Here is a 6787-nt window from a genome sequence, read left to right on the forward strand (position 1 = left end):
CTGAAGGGTCTGGGACATTAATAGTCATGTTGGAATTGAGTTGCTGTAGTTTTCCACTGACTTTAATCGCAGGGCATGATAGCACTAAGAGACATCCTAAGGAATCTCTTGAATTCCAGACATACTCTTCTTTACCTCTATTACGTAACATCAATCCGATTTCCTCTTGGTAATCAGGATCAATCACACCAGCTAATATGAAACTCCCTTCTTTGCCTGTTGATCTGGAGGCATGACAAAGTGGCTGAGTAGCATTCGTAACTTCCAGCTCAATGGAATCAATGTTGTGTCTTGCGTTGACAGCATTCTCCCTGTGGACCTAAGACCACTAGACCCACAGAGCATAGAGTCATGGGGACAGGAAGCAAAAATTTTGCACGTGGATCACCAGGGGTAATAATAAGTAATGCCACTCCCATTTCCATCCCTTAATTCCTGGACCCATGAATCCTGGCTACGGGAGAAATAGCACCATATATCGGATGCTGGTTTAGAGTATACACAGCCTCCTGGAGAACATTGCCCCCCAACCCTGCAAGGTATTGCCACCTACCTGGTGCCATAATGGCATCTTTAGAGGGCCATTCCATTGTTTTATTAAGCCACCTCCTTCAGGATGATGGGGAACATGGTAAGACTGATGAATTCCATGAGCATGGGCCCATTGCCACACCTCATTTACCGTGAAGTGAGCCCCTTGATCCAAAACAATGATGTGTGGGATATTATGAGGGTGAATAAGGTTTTCTGTAAATTCACGCATGGTAGTTTGGGCAGAGGCACTGCAGTCAGGGAAGGCACATCCAAATCCAGAGTAAGTGTCTATCCCAGTGAGAACAAAATGCTGCCCTTTCTGTGACGGAAATCAACCTGCCACAAGGTTGCTGGCTCATCGCCCCTAGGAATGGTGCTATATTGAGTAGTCAGTGTACTCGGTGTTCTCTGCTGCTGGCAGATTGCACTCAGCAGTGGCTGTAGCCAAGTCGGCCTTGGTGAGTGGAAGTCAGTGTGCTGAGCAAATGCATAATCTCCATCCCTGCCACCATGGCCACTTTGTTCATGAGCCCATTAGGGAATGATGGGAGTGCTTGGGAAAGAGGGTGACTAGTGTCCACAGAACACATCATCCTATCCACTTAATGGTTAAAATCCTCCTCTGCCAAGGTCACCCTTTAGTGAACATTCACATGAGACACAAATATCTTCACTTCTTTGGCCCTTCCAGAGAGGTCTAGCCACATACCTCTTCCCCCATACCTCTTTGTCACCTATTTTCCAATCATGTTCTTTCAAAGCCCCTGACCATCCAGCCAAACCATTGGCCACAGCCCACAAATCAGTATACGATTGTACACCTGGCCATCTCTCCTTCTAAACAAAATGAACAGCCGGGTGCACTACTCAAAGTATTGCCCATTGGGAGAATTTCCCTTCACCACTGTCTTTCAGAGAGGTCCCAGAAAGGGGCTGAAGTGCTGCTGCTGTGCACTTCCGAGTGGTGCCTGCATATCACACAGAACTATCTATAAACCAGGCATGAGTTTTCTTTTCCTGAGTCAATAGATTGTAAGGAACTCCCCATGAGGCCATAGGTGCAGAGTGGGAAAAGGAAGGTAACGTGACAGGAATGGAGACCATGGGCATTTGGGCCACTTCCTCATGCAACTTACTTGTGCCTTCAAGTCCTGCTCAAGCCCTATCTTGTATATACCACTTCCACTTAATAATGGAGTGCTGCTGTGCATGTCTGACTTTATGACTCTGTGGGTCAGACAACACCCAGTTCAAAATGAGCAGCTCAGGCCGCATGGTGACTTGATGGCCCATAGTTAAGTGTTCAGTTTCTACTAAGGCCCAGTTACAAGGCAAAAGCTGTTTCTCAAAAGGAGAGTCGTTATCTATAGAGGATGGCAGGGCTTTACTCCAAAATCCTAAGGATCTGTGCTGTGATTCACCAGTAGGGGACTGCCAAAGACTACAAAGAGCATTTCTATCTGCCAGCGACACTTCAAACAACATTGGATCAGCCAGATCATATGGCCCAAATGGCAGAATGTCTTGCACAACTGCCTGAACCTATTGCAGAGCTTTCTCTTGTTCTGGGCTTCACTCAAAACAGGCAGCTTTTTGAGTCACTTGCTAAATAGGCCGCAGTAGCACATCCAAATGGAGGATACATTGCCTCCAAATCCAGTGAGGCCCACCAGGAGTTGTGCCTCCTTTTTAGTTGTAGGAAGGGCCAAATAACTTATACTTCACTTAGAAGGAATATCTCAACATGCCCCACACGACTGGACCCCTAGAAATTTCACTGAGATGGAAGGTGCCTGAATCTTTGTCAGATTAATTTCTCACCCTCTGGCACAAAAATGTCTTACCAATAAGTCTAGAGTCATTGATACTTCTTCCTTACTATGTCCAATCAGCATAATGTCATCAATGTAATGGACCATTGTGACATTTTGTGGAAGGGAAAGGCAATCAAGCTTCCTGTGAACCAAAGACATACGGCTAGAGAGTTGATATACACTGAGGTAGGACAGTAAAGGTGTATTGCTGGACTTGCCAGCTGAACTCACATTGCTTCTGGTATACCTTCAAAACCAGAATCAAGAAAAAGCATTCGCCAGATCAGTGGCTGCATACCAGGTACCAGGAGCTGTATGAATTTGTTCAAGCAACGAAACCATATCTGGAACAACAGCTGCATTGGAGACACCACCTGGTTGTTTATGATCATCCACTGTCACTCTCCAAGATCCATCTGTTTTTATCACAGGCCAAGTAGCTGAGGTGAGTGGGCATGTAGTAGGAATCACCACCCCTGCATCCTTCAAGTCCCTCAACGGTGGCAGCAATCTCTGCAATCCTTCCAGAATGTGGTACTGTTTTTGGTTTACTATTTTCCTAGGTAGGGGCAGTTCTAATGGCTTCCATTTTGTTTTTCCTTCCATAATACCCTACTCCACTTGTCAGGGATCCAATGTGGGGGTTCTGCCAGTTGCTGAGTATGTTATGTCTATTCCAATTATGCATTCTGGAACTGGGGAAATCACTACAGGATGGGTTCAGAGACCCATTGGACCCACTGTGAGATGGATCCGAGCTAAGACTCCATTGATAACCTTACCTCCATATGCCCCCACTCTGACTGGTGGGGTACGGTGACATTTTGGGTCTCCTGGAATTAGTCAGTTTAGAGACAGTATCCAGCAATCCCTGAAAAGTCTGATTATTTCCCTTTCCCCAATGAACAATCACTCTCATGAAAGGCCATAGATCCCTTTGCAGAACGCAGGGAAAAAGATCAGCAGTGTAAATTTTTGGCAGTGCAGGGGGTCCCTTCCTCAAGGGGACCTAGCCTCCCCTTCATTCAAGGGGTTGTGGGTCTGTAACTGGCTCAAATCTGGAAATTGTATAAGGGGCCGTGACTCTCTATTCTGGCTATTTAAGTTAGACTGCTGTTCACTTGATCTAGAATTATTCCACTTGTACAGATCAAATAATCATTTAGTAGATTTCCATTATATTTTACTCCTAGGGACACCATGACTAAGTAGCCAATGCCATAAGTCCACACAAGTCAGACAATTTTTATTACTGCTTTGACTCTGCTGTCCAGTACATTAACCACGCCCACCTTGTCTTTGTCGATTAAGTGTTGCCATTTGGCCCCTACCATCACAGGGTTCAATCAGTCCCATTGTCATTAGGTAACTTACTTCAGTTAGGGCAGTTCCCACTGTCAAATCTGACTTACATGCAATAGAAATCACAGCAGCCTTCAAGAATGCTGGGGCTCCCTTCACAAATTTGTTCCTCACAGTTGTAGTAAAAGGCATGTCCTCTGGGCATTCCATGGGTGGGGTCTTGTGTCCAACCTGATAACATACATGCACTTGTGTCCACTCTAACCTGCCAATTTCCCTAAGCCTTTGGATACCTCCTTCTTCAGTACACCAAGGCAGGTCTGGCATTTCAAGTTGATTTAGTGCAGGTCACGGCTTAATCTATGCTTCAGTGAACCAAGCAAATAAAATATTAGATCCTTTTCTGACCTCTTAAACTGAAACATTGCATGAAGAATCTGTGCTTGGTGGGCCCATATCAATAAACTCAGACTGATTCAATTTCATGTTCCTTGCACCGTTACTCCAAACCCTTAATAGCCATTCCCACACATATTCTCCAGGTTTCTGCTTGTACATATTAGAAAAATCAAGCACATTTTTTGGAGTGTAGCATACCTCTTCCTAAGTCACACTTTGTACTTCACCTCTTGGGGCTCGCTGGAACTTAAGTCTAGTTATAGGTCTAGAAGCAAAAATGGGTGTTGGATAGGGCCTGGGGACTTTTTGCAATGTCATGTCCCAAGTGCTGCCCCAGGCGGTATCTCAGACAAAGACTCTTCAGGCACAGCTGGGTTAATCTCATCAGATGGGAGTAAGAGGGCTGGTTTGTTGACAGGAGTGATTCAATGGAATTTAGGGGCTAGATGTCCCCAGCTTCTTGATTATCTGTCTGTATGTCCCCATCCCAAGTTTCAGGATCCCATTTCTTCCCAATCAATGCCCTCACTTTAACTTCAGACAACACTCAAGGTTGAGAATTCAATTGAAGTTGTAATTTAGCCACTCTTATAAGACTCTAGATTTTGGTTTTTGGGAATATCAGCTCTGTTACTACAAGAAATAAGGCCTTGTATGCAGTGTTTGAGCTGTGACTGAAGCTTTGAGCTCATGCCTTCTTTCACCACTTTGTCTCGTGCAAGTAGGACCAAGCAACCAGCTTCCTTATACGTCTTGCTCTGACGAAATTGCAGAGAAGTGTCAAACGTGATCACCCAGAGCCTTGTCTCTCACAAATATTTTATCGAAATATTTGGTGGTGATATTTTGTGCATTAATATTGCCACCTTATACCATGGATTAGCAGTGCCTTCTTTACTGCTGGAGGTAGAGTCATCGGTGCCTTTAAGACTAGTGAGACATGAGAAACAATTCAGAAAACTCACCCTTCCAATTTTATTCCTCTAGAACCACTTTTAGTACCAGATGTGCTAGGGTGCGTTCTCTAGAGGAGCAAAACCAGTAAAGTGTATATAAATAAATATGTACAGAGAAATTTATTTCAAGGAATTGGTTCACCTGGTTGTGGAGGCTGGCAAGTCCCAAATCTGTGGGTCAGGCATCAGGCTGGAGGCTTCTCTTGACTCACGTGGTTGCAGGGCTGATGAACCCAAAATAAGCAAGTCAGACAGCAGGCTGCTAGCTCACATCCCAAGAACCAGAGGTTGGAGGATGATAAGCCAGATGCAGGACCAAGAGAGGGCAAGCTTTGCCAGAACATCCATATATGTTGGGTGCAGACCACACCCCCAAAGAAACTCCCCTTTCAACTGATTGTCTGCACACATCAGACCACAAAGAGGAGGATGATTACATAATATCTTCCAATCCACTGAGAATCATAGGCTAGCCAAGTTGACACATAATATTAGCCATCACAGTGACCCTATATACAGCAGAATGAAACGCTACCTGGTCCTGCACCATCCTCACAATCCTTGCCATGTTTAAGCCCATCGTTGCATTATTGTTATTTCATTAGCTACTGTCTTAGTTTCCTAGTGCTGCTGTAATACAGTACCACGAGTGGGTGCATTTAAGGAACAGAGATTTGTTTTCTCACAGTTTTGGTGGCTAAAATTCAAAATCAGGGTTTTGACCATGTCAGTTTCTTCCTTATAGGTTGTTTCAGGCATTCCCTGGTTCCTTGGGTTGTAGATGATCCTCACGTGATGTCTGGTCTGTTTTCTCCCATGGGTGCCTATGTTCCTATGTCTATACTGCTCTTAATGTAACTCAGAAGTGATTAGATTTGGGATCTACCATACATTGGCATGATCTCAACTGATTGATTATATAAAAATAAATTAGATTGCATTATGGAATGTGATTACATTACATTACATATAAGGTCATTACAGTACATTACCCTATCCACTGGTATAAGGGTTAGGATTCCAGCATATATTTTGGGGGGAGGGCACAATTCAATCCACAACAGCTTTATTAGTACAGCAGGCAAGTCATTTCCTGAACTTCTACTACCACATCTGTAGAATGGGGAGGTGAGCCAGGGATGACATCAAAGTTCTCTTCTTGCTCTGGGTTCTGGGGTTTGGGCTTCTCTGATATTAGTTGGCCCATTTTTTTCCCCACACAGCAAGGTACACAAGCAGGCAATATGTAATTACTAGGAATTCTGTCTTTCTATAGATATAACTAGAAGAATGATGTCTGATTATAATGATAAACTCAGGGACCCATTTAGATTTTTTTTTATGGGTGATGTATTCTTTCATGTGGCTGCTGTAGCAAATGATCAATCACAACCTGGATGGCTTAAAACAACAGAAATTTATTCTCTCAGAGTTCTGGAGGCCAGATGTCTGACAATAGCCTAACAATAGAAAATAGCACCTATGGCAGTTAGTGTTAAATTGCTGAATGATCTCTCACAGTTGGTGGTAGAAACTGCAATGGCCAATAGAAACTGCTCATTAGTGCCCCTCCTCTTCGAGCAGTGCCCATAATACAGAGGACTCCAGGCTGCAGAAAATTCAACTGCAACTTGCTTGGCCAGCTTCACCATTCATTTCCAGCTCCATTGTTTGGCCGCCTTGCAATCCGCATCGGAATTCCAGTTCCTTTGCTTAGCCTGCTCCGTGAAAACCCTGGCGCCTGTGTGTTACAATTAAGAATGTTGCAGACTAACTTGTATG

Source organism: Loxodonta africana, chromosome 2 (assembly GCF_030014295.1).
Source record: "Loxodonta africana isolate mLoxAfr1 chromosome 2, mLoxAfr1.hap2, whole genome shotgun sequence".
NCBI lineage: Eukaryota > Metazoa > Chordata > Mammalia > Proboscidea > Elephantidae > Loxodonta > Loxodonta africana.